The sequence below is a fragment of the Capricornis sumatraensis genome, chromosome 6 (genome assembly GCF_032405125.1).
Source record: "Capricornis sumatraensis isolate serow.1 chromosome 6, serow.2, whole genome shotgun sequence".
Classification (NCBI taxonomy): Eukaryota; Metazoa; Chordata; class Mammalia; order Artiodactyla; family Bovidae; genus Capricornis; species Capricornis sumatraensis.
Window position 1 is genome coordinate 30428122 of NC_091074.1, and position 21947 is coordinate 30450068.

Sequence of the window (21947 nt, forward strand, 5' to 3'; positions counted from 1 at the left end):
GCTAAGGTCAGATTACTAATGCTCCCCGTCCCCATTCTATCACTGCTTTGTTTTTCTGTTCCTTCTTGTTTTGGGGCCTTTGGAAATTCTTTCACTATATTGACATCACATCTATGCACTTAACAGAATGCTACCTTTGTCAGCATTTCTAACTTTCTATGGTAAAAAATTTTCACATCTTTTACTTAGTCTTCCATATTCTTGGAAAAGGCAGTGTGTGTGTGTGTGTGTGTGTGTGTGTGTGTGTATTATAATCAGGAATACTAACAAAATTTGGGGAAAAAATATGAGCAGCCTAAACCAGTATTTTTTTTTTGAAGGTATGTTGATTTTAACTTTGGTTTCTATTAATTAAGAAATAATAAGTAAATCAAAATTTCATATTGGCTCTAAGTGATTTTCCTTTTCCAGTTAAAGAACAACCTCTGAATAGTACTAAACCCAGAATTGTTCTAAGTGAATTGAGAAAATTGTATGTTGAAAATTTGGCATTAAAAATAAATCCTTATTAATCAGCAGTATCAACCAAAACAATCTCATGCATTATCAGATAATTCTCTGTGCCCTGAATTTTTTTTTCTCTGCTTCATCCTTACTATGGTGTTTAATGTATATATTTTTTCTTTGTGGTGAGTCATGATTGTTTGCTCAGGATGTTCAGCAGTTACCAAGACCTGTCTACATTGCTGGTAAAAGTGACTCACAGCATTTAGGTTTGTTAAGCAAGAACAGTAGAGAAGCAGTTTTGATGAAGGTACAGAGAGAAGGCCAACTGCCCCTGGAATAGACAGCAGCTCTGCGAGCAGAAAAAGGCTTTCTTCTCCCAGAAACTCAGCTTCATATTTTCCATCTCTTCTCTTTCCAGGAGCATTTCCTTCTACTTCCACATATTATCAGTAGAGGATATTTTAAATTCTGGTTCAGAGTTGCACCTTGAGATTTTTGAGAGACAGTCTTAGGTTACTTGTTTCAGGCTAATTTGTCCGTATAATCAAAGGATCATCATCCTGCAGCAAGCCTAAGCATGCCTCAGCCATGCTCACTGGCAGTCATACTCTAAAAAAATATGCTGTCCCTGAATCCACCTTTTGAAATAGCCTACATTTGAAGTCACCTAGCAAAGCAGTACTCTTGCCTAGAGAATTCCGTGAACAGAGGAGCCTGGTGGGCTGCTGTCCATGGGGTCACAGAATCAGACACAACTAAAGCGACTTAGCATGCATGCATGCGTTGGAGAATGAAATGGCAACCCACTCCAGTATTCTTGCCTGGAGAATCCCAGGGACAGAGGAGCGTGGTGAGCTGCCGTCTGTGGGGTTGCACAGAGTTGGACATGACTGAAGTGACTTAGCAGCAGCAGCAGCAGCAGCAGCAAAGCAGGCTCCACTCAGCGCCATGGAAAGAAACAGGCCATTATGGACTTCTCCTTCATCAGTTGCAGTCACTACTCAGGAGGAAGACAACAGAGCTCACTTTGTCTTTTGAGATGGTCATGCATGTAGTTGAATTAATCTTCTCCCCAGTAGCTTTTTTATTACTTCAATTTTCAGTTCTTTATATGTATCTCTGTCACTTTTGAAATTCATATTTTGGTGGGAATTTCAGTTTCTATTTGGATAATGGCTAATTTCATTTTAAGGTAAACAAGTATTTATTATACGTTGATATTTTTGTTCTTAACCTAATCATTTGCTGTTTTAACTGATGGATTCAGTTTTATTAAGAGCCATTTGAGATGAGAAGGATTGCTAGTATAGCCACTCCTGCAGGCATGCTGGGTTCTACGTTTTGATCAAGTTAAATTGATTCACGAAAACTACAAACATGTATGTATTAAGAGCCTCCACTGAAAACAGTAAATAAATGCAGGATTATAATACATCATTGGATTGAGAATAGTTAGATCAGTAAGTCAGTATGAAACAAGGAACAATTAGCTGTCTCTTTGTTAAGCCCCTCCCAGGGTGGACTTCATTTATTATAGAGCAAATTCATAAGCCAGCTAGGGTTACTGTCCAGATTCATATCATCTGTTCTGGTGGAATTCCTTACCCCCAGATTATTCGATTCGTAGGGTAGAGTATGCTGTGGGAGCTAACAGTGCCAGGTGCTTACTTTCCCTTTCTCTTTTGCATCTGGAGCACAGACATGTGACCTCGGCTCTACCAATCAGATGCTGCCAGATACACTGCACAGCTGCACTAGCTGTGCCGGTGGAAGTGACAGTGTCCAGTGGCGCTGGCAGGAGCAGTTTTATCTCCATATCAACTCGGAAACATGCTTGCATTCATTTTTCATGTTGTGGTTTCATATTGAGTCTGTATATAAGTTCTTCATAGTAGATTCTGTGAGCCATTCCACTATCTGTTTAATGACTTAGCTGGAGATGACATCTGTTTCTCGCATGTAAGAATCCAAACTGACAGCTGTTTCTTATACACTTTACTTAGGGATTTATTGTGAACTTAACATGTTGCCTCATTTCTAGTAATGAGCACTATAACACTTGTCATACTTTCGTTTTTACTATTCCTGGCAGCTAAAAAAATCTCAGGATCAAATTTTGATCTTGACCATAGTACAGAGAGAAACTCTTAAAATTAGTATAATCAGCTCATTTTCCTTTGCTCCCCCCATCTCTACTGTTAAAAAAAAATTTATTTATTTATTTTTAGCTGCTCTGGTTCTTGGTTCCTGTGCACCAGCTTTCTCTAGTTGTGGCAATCGGGGGCTTCTTTAGAACGAGGGCTCAGTAGATTGACAGCACACAGGCTTACTTTCCCTGAGGCAAGTGGAATCTTGCCAGACCAGGGATCAAGCCTGTATCTTCTGCATTGTCAGGTGGATTCTTAACCACTGGACCACCAGGGAAGTCCTTGCCACCATGTTAAAAATTAATTCAGTTTGTATTGTCATGTTGTTGGTTATAGTTTGAACATTCTTTAGCATTGCTCCTATTTAGGATTGGAATGAAAGCTGACCTTTTCTAGTCCTGTGGCCATTGCTGAGTTTTCCAAATTTGCTGACATATGGAGTGCTGACATATGGAGTTCATTGGAAGGACTGATGCTGAAGCTGAAATTCCAATACTTTGGCCACCTGATGTGAAGAACTGACTCACTGTGGAAAAGACCCTGATGCTGGGAAAGATTGAAGGCAGGAGGAGAAGGGGATGACAGAGGCTGAGTTGGTTGGACGGCATTACCAAAAGGATGGACATGAGTTTGAGCAAGCTCTGGGAGCTGGTGATGGACAGGGAAGCCTGGTGTGCTGCAGTCCATGGGGTCACAAAGAGTCGGACACAACTGAGCGACTGAACTGAACTGAACTGATGGAGTGCAGCACTTTCACAGCATCATCGTTTAGGATTTTAAGTAGCTCAGCTGGAATTCCATCACCTCCACTGGCTTTGTTTTTAGTAAAGCTTCCTAAGTCTCTCTTGACTTCACACTCCAGAATGTCCGGCTCTAAGTGAGTGACCACACTAATGTGGTTATCCAGGTCATTAAGACCTTTTCTGTAGAGTTCTTCTGTGTATTCTTGCCACCTCTTCTTAATCTCCTCTGCTTCTATTAGGTCCTTACCATTTTTGTCTTTTATCATGCCCATCTTTGCATGAAATACTCCCATGGTATCTCCAATTATCTTGAAGAGATCTCTAGTCTTTCCCAATCTTTGTTTTCCTCTACTTCTTTTGCATTGTTCATTGAAGCAGGCCTTCTTATCTTTCCTTGCTATTCTCTGGAACTCTGCATTCAGTTGGGTTTATCTTTCCCTTTCTCCTTTGCTTTTCACTTCTCTTCTTTCTTCAGCTATTTATAAATCCTCTTCAGACAACAACTTCATCTGCTTGCATTTGTTTTTCTTTGGAATGGTTTTGGTCTCTGCCTCCTATACAGTGTTATAAATTTCTATCCATAGGGCTTCAGGCACTCTATCAGATCTAATCCCTTGAATATATTTGTCACCTCAGGTCATACCTGAATGGCCTAGTGGTTTTCCCTTTCTTCAATTATAGCTTGAATTTTTAAATAAGGAGCTCATGATCTGAGCCACTATTAGCTCCAGGTCTTGTTTTTGCTAACTGTATAGAGCTTCTTCATCTTCAGCTGCAAAGAACATAATCTGATTTCCATGTTGACTATCTGGTGATGTCCATGTGTGGAGTCATCTTTTGGGTTGTTGAAAAAGGGTGTTTATTTATGACTAGTGTGTTATCTTCACAAAACTATTAGCCTTTGCCCTGCTTCTTTTGTCCTCCAAGATTCAATAGTGGCCATAGGACTGGAAAAGGTTAGTTTTCATTCCAATCCCAAAGAAGGGCAATGCCAAAGAATGTTCAAACTACCACACAGTTGTGCTCATTTCACATGCTAGCAAAGGTATACTCAAAATCCTTCAAGCTAGGCTTCAGCAGTACATGAACTAAGAACTTCCAGATATACAAGCTGGATTTAGAAAAGGCAGAGGAACCAGAGATCAAATTGCCAGCATCTGTTGGATCTTAGAAAAAGCAAGAGAGTTCCAGAAAAACATCTACTTCTGATTTATTGACTGTGCCAAAGACATTGACTATGTAGATCACAACAAACTGCAGAAAATTCTTAAAGAGAGGGGAGTACCAGCCCACCTTAACTTGTCTCCTGAGAAACCTGCATGCAGGTCAAGAAGCAACAGTGAGATCCAGACATGGAACAACTGACTGGCTCCAAATTGAGAAAGGAGTAGGGAGGGCTGTATGTTGCCACCTTGCTTATTTAATGTATATACAGAATACATCATGTGAAATGCCAAGCTGGATATATCACAAGCTAGAATCAAGATTGGCAGGGGAAATATCAACAGCCTTAGATAAGCAGATGATACCCCTCTAATGGCAGGAATGAAGAGGAACTAAAGAGCCTCTTGATGAGAGTGAAAGAGGAGAGTGAATAAGCTGGTTTGAACTCAACATTAAACACTAAGATCATGGCATCCAGCCCCACCACTTCATGGCAAACAGAAGGGGAAAAAGTGGAAGCAGTGACAGATTATATTTTCTTGGCCTCCAAAAAATCACTACAGATGGTGACTATAGTCATGAAATTAGAAAACACTTGCTCCTTGGAAGGAAAGTGATAATAAACCTATACAGCATATTAAAAAGCAGAGATATTACTTTGCCAACAAAGGTCCATCAAAGCTATAGTTTTTCCAGTAGTCATGTGTGGATGTGAGAGTTGCTCCATAAAGAAAGCTGAACTCCAAAGAATTGATGCTTTTGAACTGTGGTGTTGGAGAAGACTCTTGAGAGTCCTTTGGACTGCGAGGAGATCAAACCAGTCAATCCTAAAGGAAATCAGTCCCTAATATTCATTGGAACGACTGATGCTGAAGCTTAAGCTCCAATACTTTAGCTACCTGATATGAAGAGCCAACTCTTAAAAGACCCTAATGCTGGGAATGATTGAAGGCAAAAGGAGAAGGCAGAGGATGAGATGGTTGGATAGCATCACCGACTCAATGGACATGAATCTGAACACACTCTGGGAGATAGTGAAGGATAGGGGAGCCTGGTGTGCTGTAGCCTATGGAATCACAAAGAGTCAGACATAACTTAGTGACTGAGCAACAGCAATAACAAAATTCTTGATACCTCTATTGAAGATGAGTTCCCTGTATATATGTGAGTTTGTTTCTGGGCTCTCCATTTTGGTTGGTTGGTTTATCTGTCTTCATGCCAGTAACATGCTGTTTTAATTACTATAGCTCTATAATATATTTAAATTCAGGAAGTGTGATGCCTCCAGCTTTGTTCTTTTTTCTCAAGATTGTTTTGGCCATTCTGTGTCCTTTGTGGTTTCATATGAACTTTAGGATATTTTTTCTAAGTGTGAAAAAATCGAGATTTTAATAAGCATTTCTCAGAATTGGTAGATCACTTTTGGAAATGAGAATAATCTTAACAGTATTAATTCTTTCCATCTTTGAGCACAGGAAGCCTTTTCATTAATGTGTATCTTCTTTAATGTCATTCATCAGTGTTTTGAAGATTCCAGTATTAGTGTCTTTCACCTCATTAGTTGAGTTTGCTTCTAAGCCATTTATTCTTTTTAATGCTATTACAAATGATTTTTTATTTTTGGGGGTAGTTTGCTGTTTAGCATATAGAAATACAACTGATTTTCTAATGTTTATTTTGTATCCTACAACTTTTCTGAATTCATTTGTTCTAGCAGGTTTTTTTGTTTTTGTTTTTGATGTGTGTGTGTATGTGTGTGTACCTTTAGTCTTTAAGGTTTTCTATATCAGATTGTCTCATCTACAAACAGAAATAATTTTACTTCTTTCTCTCAAATTTGGATGCTCCTCATCCTCCGCCCCCATGTAATTGCTGTGGCTAGGACTCATAGTACAGAATTATATAGAGGTGGCAAGAATGGGCATCTTGCCTTATTCCTCATCTTTTAGTTTCAGGGAAAGCTTTCGGGTTGTTCAGTATGATGTTAATTATGGGTTTTGTGTATGGTCTTTATTATGTTAAGATAATTTCTTTCCATTTCTAATGTGTTGAGAATTTCATTATAAGAGGTTATTAAATATTGTCAAAGTTGCTTCTGCATCTGTTTAAATGATCATTCTGGATAGTGGTTTTTGGTTTTTTTTTTTTTTGCCAATTTAATATCTTTGTTATAGGTCTATTCAGATTGTCTTTTTCTTTTTGAGTTAATTTTAGAAGTTGTGTGTTTCTAGGACTTTTCCCCTTTTATCTAGTTGTCAAATTTGTTAGCATACAGTTTTTATAGTATTTTTTGATGGTCCTTTTATTTCCGTAAGATCAGTAGGAGTGTACCTTCTTTCATTTCTAATTCTGGCATGTGAGTCCCATCTCTTTTGCCTTGATTACTAAAGCTAGTTTTATCAATTTTCTTTCTTTCTTTCTTCAGAGAATCAGCTTTCTGTTTGATTGATTTTCTTTATTATTTTTCTATTCTCTAGTTCATTAATTTCCATTCTAATCTACCATTTCTTTTCACTTTAGGTTTTTTCTTTTATTTATTTATTTCTGGCTGCACTGGGTCTTCGTTGCTTTGTAAGGACTTCCTCTAGTTGTGTTGAGCAGGGGCCACTCTTCGTTGTGGTGTGCAGGTTTCTCATTGTAATGATTTCTCTAGTTGCAGAACATGGGCTCTAGGCATGTGGGACTCAGTAGTTGTTATCTGACGGGCTCAGTAGTTGTGGCTTGCAGTCTCTGGAGCTCAGGCTCAGTTCTTGTGGTGCACGGATTTAGTTGCTCCACAGAGTGTGGAATCCCCTGGATCCCCTACATTGGCAGCTGGATTCCTATCCACTGTGCCTCCGGGGAAGTCCCTGCTTTAGGTTTATTTTACTCGTTTGTTTCCAGCTTCTTAAAGTAGAAGGTTAGGTTACTGATTTGAGATCTTATTTTTTCCATAAAATAAGTATTTACTGCTATAAATGTCTTTGTGAGTACTGCTTTTTGCTGTATCCCTTAAGTTTTGGTATGTGTCTTCATTTTTATTCATTTCAACATACTTCTTAAGTTCCTTTTTTATTTCTTTGACCCACTGATTATTTAGGAGTATATAGTTTAATTCCCATATGTTTCTGAATTTTCTACTTTTTATTGTTACTGATTTCTACTGTTGAAAAGCATAGTTTTGTATCATGTCTATCCTCTTAATCTTTTTTTGTTTGTTTTTTATTGGTTATTTATTTTTAATATAAATTTATTTATTTTAATTGGAGGTTAATTACTTTACAATATTCTATTGGTTTTGCCATACATTGACATGAATCTGCCACAGGAATACACATGTTCCCCATCCTGAACCCCCCTCCCTCCTCCCTCCCCGTACCATCCCTCTGGGTCTTCCCTGTGCACCAGCCCCAAGCATCCAGTATCATGCATCGAACCTGGACTGGTGATTCGTTTCATATATGATATTATCCATGTTTCAATGCCATTCTCCCAAATCATCCCACCCTCTCCCTCTCCCACAGAGTCCAAAAGACTGTTCTATACATCTGTGTCTCTTTTGCTGTCTTGCATACAGGGTTATCATTACCATCTTTCTAAATTCCATATATATGTGTTAGTATACTGTATACAGCTTTCTTTTTTTTTTTAATTAATTTTTTAAATTTAATTTTAAAATCTTTAATTCTTACATGTGTTCCCAAACATGAACCCCCCTCCCACCTCCCTCCCCATAACATCTCTGTGGGTCATCCCCATACACCAGCCCCAAGCATGCTGTATCCTGCGTCAGACATAGACTGGCGATTCAATTCTTACATGATAGTATACATGATAGAATGCCATTCTCCCAAATCATCCCACCCTCTCCCTCTGAGTCCAAAAGTCCATTATACACTGCTGTGTCTTTTTTCCTGTCTTGCATACAGGGTCATCATTGCTATCTTTCTAAATTCCATATATGTGTGTTAGTATACTGTTTTGGTGTTTTTCTTTCTGGCTTACTTCACTCTTTATAATCGGCTCCAGTTTCATCCATCTCATCAGAACTGATTCACATGAATTCTTTTTAATGGCTGAATAATACTCCATTGTGTACATGTACCAAAGCTTTCTTATCCATTCATCTGCTGTACCACAGCTTTCTTATCCATTCATCTGCTGATGGACTCTAGGTTGCTTCCATGTCCTGGCTATTATAAACAGTGCTGCAATGAACATTGGGGTACACGTGTCTCTTTCAATTCTGGTTTCCTCAGTGTGTATGCCCAGCAGTGGGATTGCTGGGTCACAAGGCAGTTCTATTTCCAGATTTTTAAGGAATCGCCCCACTGTTCTCCATAGTGGCTGTACAAGCTTGCCTTCCCACCAACAGTGTAAGAGGATTCCCTTTTCTCCACACCCTTTCCAGCCTTTATTGCTTGTAGACTTTTGGATCACAGCCATTCTGACTGGTGTGAAATGGTACCTCATTGTGGTCTTGATTTGCATTTCTCTGATAATGAGTGATGTTGAGCATCTTTTCATGTGTTTGTTAGCCATCAGTATGTCTTCTTTGGAGAAATGTCTATTTAGTTCTTTGGTCCATTTTTTGATTGGGTCGTTTATTTTTCTGGAATTGAGCTGCAGGAATTGCTTGTATATTTTTGAGATGAGTTGTTTGTCAGTTGCTTCATTTGCTATTATTTTCTCCCATTCTGAAGGCTGTCTTTTCACCTTGCTTATAGTTTCCTTTGTTGTGCAGAAGCTTTTAAGTTTAATTAGGTCCCATTTGTTTATTTTTGCTTTTATTTCCAGTATTCTGGGAGGTGGGTCACAGAGGATCCTGCTGTGATTTATGTCAGAGAGTGTTTTGCCTATGTTCTCCTCTAGGAGTTCTATAGTTTCTGGTCTTACATTTAGATCTTTAATCCATTTTGAGTTTATTTTTGTGTATGGTGTTAGAAAGTGTTCTAGTTTCATTCTTTTACAAGTGGTTGACCAGTTTTCCCAGCACCACTTGTTAAAGAGATTGTCTTTAATCCATTGTATATTCTTGCCTCCTTTGTCAAAGACAAGGTGCCCATAGGTGCATGGATTTATCTCTGGGCTTTCTGTTTTGTTCCATTGATCTAGATTTCTGTCTTTGTGCCAGTACCATACTGTCTTGATGACTGTGGCTTTATAGTAGAGCCTGAAGTCAGGCAGGTTGATTCGTCCAGTTCCATTCTTCTTTCTCAAGATTGCTTTGGCTATTTGAGGTTTTTTGTATTTCCGTACAAATTGTGAAATTATTTGTTCTAGCTCTGTGAAAAATACCATTGGTAGCTTGATAGGGATTGCATTGCTTGCTTTAGGTAGTATACTCATTTCACTATATTGATTCTTCCAATCCATGAACATGGCATATTTCTCCATCTATTAGTGTCCTCTTTGATTTCTTTCATCGGTTTTTTATAGTTTTCAATATATAGGTCTTTAGTTTATTTAGGTAGATATATTCCTAAGTGTTTTATTCTTTTCATTGCAATGGTGAATGGAATTGTTTCCTTAATTTCTCTTTCTATTTTCTCATTATTAGTGTATAGGAATGCAAGGGCTTTCTGTGTGTTGATTTTATGTCCTGCAACTTTACTATATTCATTGATTAGCTCTAGTAATTTTCTGGTGGAGTCTTCAGGGTTTTCTATGTAGAGGATCATGTCATCTGCAAACAATGAGAGTTTTACTTCTTCGTTTCCAATTTGGATTCCTTTTATTTCTTTTTCTGCTCTGATTGCTGTGGCCAAAACTTCCAAAACTATGTTGAATAGTAGTGGTGAGAGTGGGCACCCTTGTCTTATTCCTGACTTTAGGGGAAATGCTTTCAGTTTTATCCTCTTAATCTTTTAATCATTTCTATTTTCTGTACCTTCACTGTAATTTGTTTTATGGTCTGTCTGTCTTGGTCTGTCTATGGTCTGTCTTAGAGGTAGGCCATGTATACTTGGAAAGAATGTGTATTTTGTTCCTATTTTGTGGGATGTGCAGTGAATGTTGTATAAATAAATGGTTGGTTTATAGTGTTGTCCAAATCTTTTATTTCCTTGTTGATCTTCTAGTTAATTGTTCTTGTAAAGAAATGAGAGTGTTGAAATCTTAAACTATTATGTTGACTTACCTATTTCTCCCTTCATTATGCAGTTTTACTTCATATATTTTTATGTTCTATTAGGTGCACATAGGCTTATAATTGTTATGTCTTCCTCATGGGTTGACTCTTTAATCATTGTAAAATGCTACTCTTTTTGTCTAGCAGTACTTTTTTAATGTCTGTTTTTTCTGACATTAGTATAGCCACTTGTGGTTTCTTGTGGTTACTGTTTGCATAATATATCTTTTAGCATCCGTTTACTTTGAATTTGTTTGTATTTTGAATCTAAAATATCTTCTGTAGATAGCATATAGTTGGATCTTGTTTGTAATTCAGTCTGACAGTGTCTGCCTTTGAATTGTTTAATGTAGTTACATTTAACATGATTATTGATGTATAGGCATATGTGATTTTATTGTGTCTCACTTTATTGCACTTCATAGATATTGTGGTTTTTACAAATTGAAACTTTGTGATAACCCTGTGTTTAGCAAATCTCTTGGTTCCATTTTTCCAACAGCATTTTCTCATTTCATGTCTCTGTCACATTTTGGTTATGTTTGCAATATTTCAGACTTTTTTCATTAATGAATTTCTTAAGGTGATCTATGATCAGTGACCTTTGTTTGATGTTACTGCTATAACTTGTTGAAGGCTTAGATGGTGGTTAGTATATTTTTAGCAATAAAGTGTTTTTTTTTAAATTAAAAAAATTTTATTGGATTATAGTTAACTTACAGTGTTGTGTGCAAAAAGTATTTTAAAATTAAGGTTGTACATTGTTTTTTCAGACATAAAGCCATTTCACATTTAATGGAGTACATTATAGAGTAAATATAACTTTTATATGCAATGGAAAACCAAAAAATTCTTGTGACTTGCTTTATTGTGATATTTATTGTTTTGTAGTGGTTTAAAATCAAACCTGCAATATCTTTGAGGTATGCCTGTACTTGGATTTATATTTGCCCTTTTACCTTTTTTTTCATGTGTTTGTGTCTTTTTTTGTTGCTCTGTCCCTCCTTATTGCTTTCTTTTTCATTGAATAAATATCATCTCATCTAGCATTTTGATTTCTTGAATTTTTTTTGCACTATATATTTTTGAAATAACTTTCTTACTGCTTGCTCATGGGTTTACTGTATACATCATAGCTTATCAGAGTCTGCTTCAGATTTATATTAACTTACTTTCCATGAGATTTAGAAAAATTACTCTTGCATAGCTATATTCCCTTTCCTATGTTTTAATATTGCTAACATATTACATTTGTAAATGTTACAAACCCAATAATACATGGTTTTAATTATTGCTTTATATAATTTTATGTCTTTTAGGCTAGTTGAAAGAAGCAGATCAATTATATATTTATAACCTTTGCTATACTAAGCTTATTTATCATTTCTGGTTCTCTTCATTTATTCTTGGAGATTCAAGTTACCATTTGGAGTTATTTCTTTATTTAGCTCAATATAACTTTGTTTCCGTGTACTTCTATTGTGCTGTTATCAGGAAATATAATTTTATATGTTATAGTCCCAATAATACATATATATTGTTTTATACAATTGCTTTTTTAATTGGGTAGGAGAAAAAGGAGTAAAATCTGCATTTGTGCCTTTTTTATAATTTCATAATTACCTTTACTGATGCTTTTTGCTTTTCCATAAGAATTGAATTATGACTATTTGTCTTTATTTACTTTCAATCTGACTAATTTCCTTCTTTTAAGGAGGGTCTGCTGCTAGTACCAGAGTCTATGTTTTTGTTTATCTTGGCGTATCTTTAATTTGCTTTTCTATAAAAAGATAGATTTGCTGAACATATAGCCTTCTTAGTTAACAATTTCTTTGAGCACTTTGAATATATTATTTCTCTGCCTTCTAGCCTCTATTTTCCTGAGAAGTTAGATTTTAATCCTATTGGGATTCCCTTGCAAGGATTTCTGTGCTGCACTTGGTCATGTCCCACATTTCTTTGAAGTTCTGTTCATTTTTCATCATTATTTTTTTCTTTCTATCCTTCAAGTTGCATAATCTTTATTGATCCTTTCTGCAGTTCTGCTTATTATTATTTCTGGTAATTCAGATCTACTATTGCTCCTTATAGTGAAGTTTCCACTTCAGTTATTGTACTTTTCAACTCTAGAATTTCCATTCTGTTCTTTTTTATAATTCTGCTGTCTTTATTGATAGTTTCTACTTGCTGCAACATTTCATCATACCCTTTTTACTCTTTAATTATGGTTCTCTTTAGTCTTTGAACATATTTATAATGGATGCTTTGAAGACTTTGTTAAATTTGATATCTAGTTGCTCTCACAGGCAGTTTTTGTTGACTGATTTTTTCCCCAGTGTATGGGTTGTACTTTCCAGTTTCCTTGCATGACTAATTTTTGTTGGAAATCAGATATTTTAGATAATATATTGTAGTAACTTTGGGTACTAGTTTCTCCCTCTGGTGCTTTTTATTGCTATTTGCTAGTTTATTGGCCGAGTAACTGGCTGTATTATTTCAGTAGAGTCTATTTCTGTCTTGCACTGGTAAACTTTTGATACTGCTTCTCAGGGAGCATATTTTTGGTTATGTCCACAGTCACCTTGGGGTAATGGTGATTTTTTGGGGTTCTCTTTCACTGACCCTGTCCCTGACTGTAACCAAATGTTGAACTCTACTAATTGGACTGTAACCAAATGTTGAACTCTACTAATTGCTAGCTGATTATTTAATTACTTTCAACAATGCCGTGATACATAAATTGCTCACTGGCTGAACCAGTGAAATATAGAATCCTTTGAAGAGATAGTTCTGGAAGTATGTGGTTTGTTTTGTTTTGTTTTTTTTGACTTCAGGCAGTCTCCTCTCAGCCATGTCCTTCCAAGATTCTCTCACACACACTATTCAGCTTACAATTTAGCTCATATGTCCAGTGATTCTACCAATATCATCCCAATTTCCCTTTACCAAGCCTCTACTAATTATGATAGTGCCCTTAGGTTTGAACTTCTCCGCTCTGTTGCAAATGAAGTCAGTTCCTTTTGCAAGAGAATAGTTTCTGGTTTACGGCCTGTTCTCCCTCAAGGCAAAATTCTCCAACTTATGGCTGTGGATTTGGAAGAGGTGACCATGGCAAGCTTCTTTGTCAGTGACACTTCCAATTTAACAGCCAAGTGCTCAGTGGCAGTGGGGAGGGGACAACACCTTTGGCTCTTTTTTTTGTTTGACTCTTGTAGTATAGAATCACTGCCTTATAAACCAGGGGAAGGATAATTGGGTCTCAGTATTCTCATCAGCACCACACCCAGGGTAGAGCCTTCTTGGGAGGTGGACAGAAGAAACCCACCTTTCACCTACACATGGCCATAACACTTGCCTCTTGATGAAAGTGAAAGAGGAGAGTGAATGTTGGCTTAAAACTCAACATTCAGAAAACTAAGATCATGGCAAAGGGTCCCATCACTTCATGGCAAATAGATGGGGAAACAATGGAAACAGTGAGAGATTTTATTTTCTGGGGCGCTAAAATCACTGCAGATGCTGACTGCAGCCATGAAATTAAAAGATGCTTGCTCCTTGGAAGAAAAGTTATGACCAATCTAGACAGCATATTAAAAAACAGAGACATTACTTTGCCATCAAAGGTCTGTCTAGTCAGAGCTATGGTTTTTCCAGTAATGTGTGGATGTGACAGTTGGACCATAAAGAAAGCTGAGCACCAAAGAATTGATGCTCTTCAACTGTGATGCTGGAGAAGACTCTTGAGAGTCCCTTGGACTGTAAGGAGATCCAACTAGTCAATTCTAAAGGAAATCAGTCCTGAATATTCATTGGAAGGACTGATGCTGACGGGGAAACTCTAATACTTTGGCCATCTGATGAGAAGAACTGACTCATTGGAAAAGACCTTGATGCTGGGAAAGATTGAAGGCAAGAGGAGAAGGGGACGACAGAGGATGAAATGGTTGGATGGCATCACTGACTCAATGGACATGAGTTTGAGTAGGCTCCGGGAGTTGATGATGACAGGGAAGCCTGGTGTGCTGCAGTCCATGGGGTCGCAAAGAGTCAGACATGACTGAATGACTGAACTGAACTGAATAGATAGGTGGGGGAGGAATACTAACATACCACCTGTCTGGGACTATAGCTCTCAAACTGGAAGCTGGATCCCTGTGTTCTTGGCTATACCAGTCTGGAGTAAAATTTCCATCTTGCTGAGTTAGGTCAGAGGAAGAGGAAGCAGATCTCAGTTCAAATACTACAGACTCTAAATATTCTTAACAAATTACAGAAACTTTTCTTAAGTGTATGTTTCTACAGTTACTGTATGTACTTGAACCATATCCAGAGATTTTGACTGGTTGTTTTAAAGTAATTTTCACTCATTTCTCTGGTAAGTGAATCTGATGGGTTCCTCATTAGAGCCACACCACCCACTCCCTTTATTTCCTCTTTCTGGAAAAAGCATTCTTTTAAATAAGGTCTATGTTAGAACTTCTGCTGCACTTTATGTTTCAAGCTCTCTATCTTACCTTCCATCTCTTTCTCTGTACATCTGGGTTTCTCCTTTAGTTCATAATCCAGCTTGCCAATGATGTCTCCAGCTCTTATCTATGTAACTTTCTTCTGAGTTTCTAATTTTGTTGACTGTATTTCAAATTACCTTTGGTACTATTTAGTTTTTTTTCTTTTAATCTGCCTAGTATGTCAAGAGAGAGTTTCATCCTTTTCTTTTGTCATCTTTTCCTATGGCTTTGTTCCTAATTGTTTATCCAGTGCATCTTTATGGTATATGTCTGACCCATTCTTAAATTCTAAGAAAATTTGATTTCTCACTTACTAATTAAGATGGCTTTGATCTTACTTAAAACGGAAAGGCTTGCATATGACTTTTCATATATTTAAATGGAGGTGACATTGAATTAGAATATCACTTTTGGGGAAACTCATATTAAATTGATGGATAGAGGGATTAAAATCTGATTGCTGTTAGATCCAAGACAGATCCAAGACACAGATGTGCCCCCTAATGGAAGAATAGGCTACCTCCTCTGAAGTAGCTTTGGAAAAAAAATCTGTCTAGATTTGGCTTAGCAATTTAGAGGAAGTACATAGGATAGAGGATTAAATGAAACTATGCTATGGGGATGCACTTAGAAAAATCTGGATTATATAAAATTCTCAAGGACAAACAACTGTTGCTGCTGCTGCTAAGTCACTTCAGTCAGACAAACAACTATGTTTCTTCAAATAAAATGTAAGCAGAAAGAGTGCATATGAAAGATGGAGAAGGGGAGAAACAGTAGAAGAACCAGCAAGGGAGGGCAAGTGGGCACAGAGATTAAAAGAAAAAGAAAATAGTTATCAATTGATAGCAACACGTGGACTTCAACTGCCTCTTGATTCAAATAAACAATTTGTGCAAAAAAAAAATTTGGCATTTTTGGGTGGGTGGGAGGTAGGGAGGTTCAGGAGAGAGAGTACATATGTATACCTATGGCTGACTCATGTTGATGTATGGCTGAATCCAACACAATATTGTAAGACAATTATCCTTCAATTAAAAATAAATTTAAGTTTTAAAAAGTGACATTTATGAAACATTTGAACTTTTGAATATTGGGGGCATATTTGACATTAAGGAACTTTTATTCATTTTTCTGTCTAAAAAGCCTCTTGATGAAAGTGAAAGTGGAGAGTGAAAAAGTTGGCTTAAAGCTCAACATTCATAAAACGAAGATCATGGCATCTTGTCCCATCACTTCGTGGGAAATAGATGGAGAAAGAGTGTCAGACTTTATCTTTTGGGGCTCCAAAATCAGTCATGAAATTAAAAGACCCTTACTCCTGGGAAGAAAAGTTATGACCAACCTAGATAGCATATTGAAAAGCAGAGACATTACTTTGCCAACAAAGGTCCATCTAGTCAAGGCTATGGTTTTTCCAGTGATCATGTATGGACGTGAAAGTTGGACTGTGAAGAAGGCAGAGCGCCGAAGAATTTATGCTTTTGAAGTGTGGTGTTGGAGAAGACTCTTAAGAGTCCCTTGGACTGCAAGGAGATCCAACCAGTCCATTCAAGAGGAGATCAGCCCTGGGATTTCTTTGGAAGGAATGATACTAAAGCTGAAACTCCAGTACTTTGGACACCTCATGCAAAGAGTTGACTCATTGGAAAAGACTCTGATGCTGGGAGGGATTGGGGGCAGGAGGAGAAGGGGATGACAGAGGATGAGATGGCTGGATGGCATCACTGACTCGATGGACATGAGTCTGAGTGAACTCCGGGAGTTGGTGATGGACAGGGAGGCCTGGCATGCTGCAATTCATGGGGTCACAGAGTCAGACACGACTGAGTGACTGAACTGAACTGAACTGAATGGTATTGTGGCTATCTTAAAAATACTTATTCTTTAGAAGTAACATTGAGATATGGGAATTTGAAATTCATCAGTAAAATTATATGATATATGTTGTTGTTGTTCAGTTGCTCAGTCATGTCCAACATTTTGTAACCCCATGGGCTGCAGCACGCCAGGTTTCTCTGTCCTTCACCATCTCTTGGAGCCTGCTCAAACTCACATCCATTGAGTTGGTGATGCCATATCCATTGAGTCAGTGATGCCATCCAGCCATCTCATTCTTTGTCATCCCCTTCTCCTTCTGCCCGGCATCACAGCCTTTTCCAATGAGTTGGCTCTTTTCATCAGATGGCCAAAGTATTGGAGCTTCAGCTTTAGCATCAGTCCTTCCAGTGAATAGTCAGGGATGATTTCCTTTAGGATTAACTGGTTTGACTTCCTTGCTGTCCAAGGGACTCTCAAGAGTCTTCTCCAAGACTATAATACGATATATGTGAAATGATATATGATATATGTAAAATGCTTCAAAAGAGCATGGGAGGAGAGTAGTGGTGGGGAGTATAGAAGAAAGAAAGTGGCTGAGGCTGAGATGTTAATTCTTGAAAATGGGTAATAGATAAGATTCATTACTGATTTTTAAATTTTTTCTTTTTTTTGCATATATTTGGAACTGGCTTTTGTATTACTTACCACTTAGGCCTGGTAATCTTGATTCTTATGGGAGAGTAGAATTTGCAAACTAAAGTGAGGTCAAAAAGAGTATTAATGAGTGCACATCTCATTCTGATGTGTAGACTTTCTAAATTTGAATCATCTATGAAACTAAGGGCATGGTTTGCAAACACTGGCAATTTCCCTAAATGAAATCATCAAATGCTTTTTTTTTTTTTTTTTTGGTGAAGAAATGTGCTCTGCAATAAAATGTCTTTGAAATCAAGCCCATATCCCTTTTTCAGTTATATGCTGAATTCTAAAATATTTTTGTGTTTTAAGGTTTGTTCTTTTTCAAAAATTCTTTTTTCAGTATCTTATTGATATGATTAGTTGTTCAGTTGAAACAACTGATTGAAGTAAAACCAATAACAATCTGTTGGTTGCTCATTAAGTATAAGAATGTGCCAGGCTTTTGAGAGTGGCAACTAAATCACTCCATAATTTATAGAAGGCTACAGTGCGCATATTTTATTTTCTTGAGCTTCAAAATCACTGTGAATGGTGACTGCAGCCAGGAAATTAAAAAATGCTTGCTCCTTAGAAGAAAAGCTATGACAAACCTAGATAGCATATTAAAAAGCAGAGACATTACTTTGCTGACAAAGGTCCATCTAGTCAAAGCTATGGTTTTTCCAGTAGTCAAGTATGGATGTGAGAGTTGGACTATAAAGAAGGCCAAATGCTGAAGAATTGATACCTTCTAATTGTGGCGCTAGAAAAGACTCTTAGGAATCCCTTGGACAGCAAGGAGATCAAACCAGTCAATCCTAAAGGCAATCAATCCTGAATATTCATTGGAACGACAGATGCTGAAGCTGAAGCTCTAATACTTTGACTATCTAATGCAAAGAGCCAACTCATTGGAAAAGACTCTGATGCTGTGTCAGATTGAGGGCAGGAGGAGAAGGGGGCAACAGAGGATGAAATGGTTGGATGGTATCACTGACTTAACAGACATGAATTTGAGCAAACTCTTGGAGATGGTGAAGGACAGGAAAGCCTGACGTGCTGCAGTCCATGGGGTCACGAAAAGTCAGATATGACTGAGCAACTGAACAACAACAACATTCAGAAAACGAAGATCATGGCATCTGACCCCATCACATCATGCTAAATAGATGGGAAAACGGTGGAAACAGTGTCAGACTTTATCTTTTGGGGCTCCAAAATCACTGCAGATGGTGACTGCAGCCATGAAATTAAAAGACGCTTACTCCTTGGAAGAAAAGTTATGACCAACCTAGATAGCATATTCAAAAGCAGAGACATTACTTTGCCGACTAAGGTCCGTCTAGTCAAGGCTATGGTTTTTCTTGTGGTCATGTATGGATGTGAGAGTTGGACTGTGAAGAAAGCTGAGTGCCGAAGAATTGATGCTTTTGAAGTGTGGTGTTGGAGAAGACTCTTGAGAGTCCCTTGGACTGCAAGGAGATCCAACCAGTCCATTCTGAAGGAGGTCAGCCCTGGGATTTCTTTGGAAGGAATGATGCTAAAGCTGAAACTCCAATACTTTGGCCACCTCATGCAAAGAGTTGACTCATTGGAAAAGATTCTGATGATGGGAGGGATTGGGGGCAGAAGGAAAAGGGGACGACAGAGGATGAGATGGCTGGATGGCATCACCAACTCAATGCATGTAAGTTTGAGTGAACTCCAGGAGTTGGTGATGGACAGGGAGGCCTGGCATGCTGCGATTCATGGGGTCACAAAGAGTCGGACATGACTGAGAGACTGAACTGAACTGAACTACATGACAAGATGAACAACCCCCAAAAGATACAAATAATCACCAAAGCAACAGAATAAATGTTGTATGATTATTTTTGCCAACTAAAAATTCGAAACCCAAAATTCCTAATTTCCGCCATCTGAGGTATTTTTCAGCTATACTGTACCCTGATTATTCCCTACCTCCCTAAGATAACAAGGGGGCATTAGTTGCGAAAAATAGGAGAGAATGGGAAAAAAGACTCTGTTAGCGTTAATATAGGCACCAACATAAGATCTGTACATTCGTTCCTTCTCCTGGAAAATGTGAAGTTTTCCTTATCATGAATTGAATAGTTGACAGGGAGTGGGACTCCAGGCTCACAGCCACCCACAAGCAGATCCCACTTTCCCTTTGGGGTTATTTATTAGGGCTATGTTCATAAAGCGTGTGAGAGGCTGAGAAATTATGATTTATCTACAATAACTGTACACATTCATCTTCTTCAATCTGCTGGTTGTTGATGAGTCTCTCAGTCATGTCTGACTCTTTGTGACCCCATGACTATAGCATGCCAGGCTTCCTTGTCCTTCACCATTTCTCGGAGTTTGCTCAAACTCATGTCCATTGAGTCGGTGATGCCATGCAACCATCTCGTCCTCAGTCTGGTAGAGAAACAGTTTTTTAATGCTTGTACTAAATCATATAGAACACATTTGGCAGCAGTTTTATAGTTTGGTTTGCTGTATTCCCCTTTAGTTTGTCTATTGAAGGGTATGTTTTTTGTAAAAGGAAGAAATAAGCTTTGCTCTTAATTGAATGTTTAGGATCTTGCTCATCAGTGATAAATGAAATGAACAAGGTTGGTATATAACCACGTTTTGATGAGTGAGTGATTACTTATGTTTTCAGAGAGATGGACAGATACCTGCAGTGATAGAACAGAGAATGAATCAGATCTGACTAGTTCCTAGGAAGAAGGTTGTCAAAAGTAAATGGAGAAGTTGAGGAGATAAATGACATTTTGATGAATGACTGACTGTGTACATGAAGACACATGGAGTCATTCAGAAAGTAAATTTTCTTTTTTTATGAAATACTGCTTTTAAAATCCAGCCAAAAGATTGAAAGAAAGTAGGTTTTAACATCATAGTTAAAACAGGGGGCAAAAGTGTCATAGGATTATCCAAGAAAATGCAGTTACCAGACCCAAGATTCAAACCAGGCAGTACATTTAATTATTGATTGAACACCTATTATGTAAGTAAGTTTCTTTTCCAGAGTTCTTGGTTTTCCAGTGTATCTAGTTTGGAGAGTAGAAGTTGTACAAAAGTAAAATTACTCCAATAAATGGTCTGTGAGAAATATGGACCAAGTGGTTTGGGAGTACAAACAAGAAAATATTTACTGTGAGTTGGTCTGATCAGGTTCTTGGAAAGAAGTGATTTGAACTGGAAATGGATGGATGACTAAAATTTCAGTAGGCAAAAATACCATAGGTTTATACATTTATTTGACAATTATACATGGTAACTCTTATGTGTCAGTTGCTATGCTAAATAGGCAATGAATCAATTATGATAACAGTGTGCCAAAGTACTGTAATAGAACAGGGTATTTGTGGAACACAGAGGAAAGACAGACAGCAAATGAGCCAAATGAAGAAAGGTGATAGTGGAGTAAAGAGGACTGTCTTCCAGGTGGAGGGACAGCAGTTACAAAGGGCCAGTGGCGAGAAGGGGCCTACCCAGGCTGCTTGGAGCTGCAAGCCCAAGAACTGCCCTGCTTGCTATGGGGGCCCTTAGTCACATGCAGCTGTTGAACACTTGAAATGGAGCAAATGTGACTAAGAAACCAAATTTTTATTTAATTTTAATTAACTTAAGCTTCAAAATTGACATCTGTTTCAATATATTTGGAACAAATAACAACTTGATTATGTGAATCTGCTTTTTCAAAGTAAATATTATTACATTTAAATAAAGAGTAAATATGTCCTATGATGATTTGGCATCTGAATTGAGATGCACTGTTGGTGTACAGTACAGGCCAGATTCCAAAGATTTTGTGTTTGGAAAAGAATGTGTAAAATTTCATAACTTTTTAATATTAACTGTATGTTGACATAATATTTTGGATATTTTAGATTACTTAAATTAATTTTACTTGTTTCTTTTTACTTAAAAAATTTTTATTTTATATTGGCATATAGTTGATTAACAATGTTGTGTTAGTTCCAGGTATACAGCAAAGTGATTCAGTTATACATATACATGTATCTATTCTTTTTCAGATTCTTTCCCCATTTAGGTTATTACAAAGTATTGAGCAGAGTTCTCTGCTATACAGAGGTAACTTGTTGGATATCTATTTTAAATACAATAGTGTGTACATGTCAATCCCAAACCCCCAATGTATCCATCCCTTCCACCCTTTCCCCTCTGGTAACCATAGTTTCTTTCTCTAAGTCTGTAAGTCTGTAAGTCTGTTTCTGTTTTATAAATAAGTTGATTTGTGTCATTTTTTTTTTAGATTCCACATGTAAGCAATATCATAGAATACTTGTCTTTC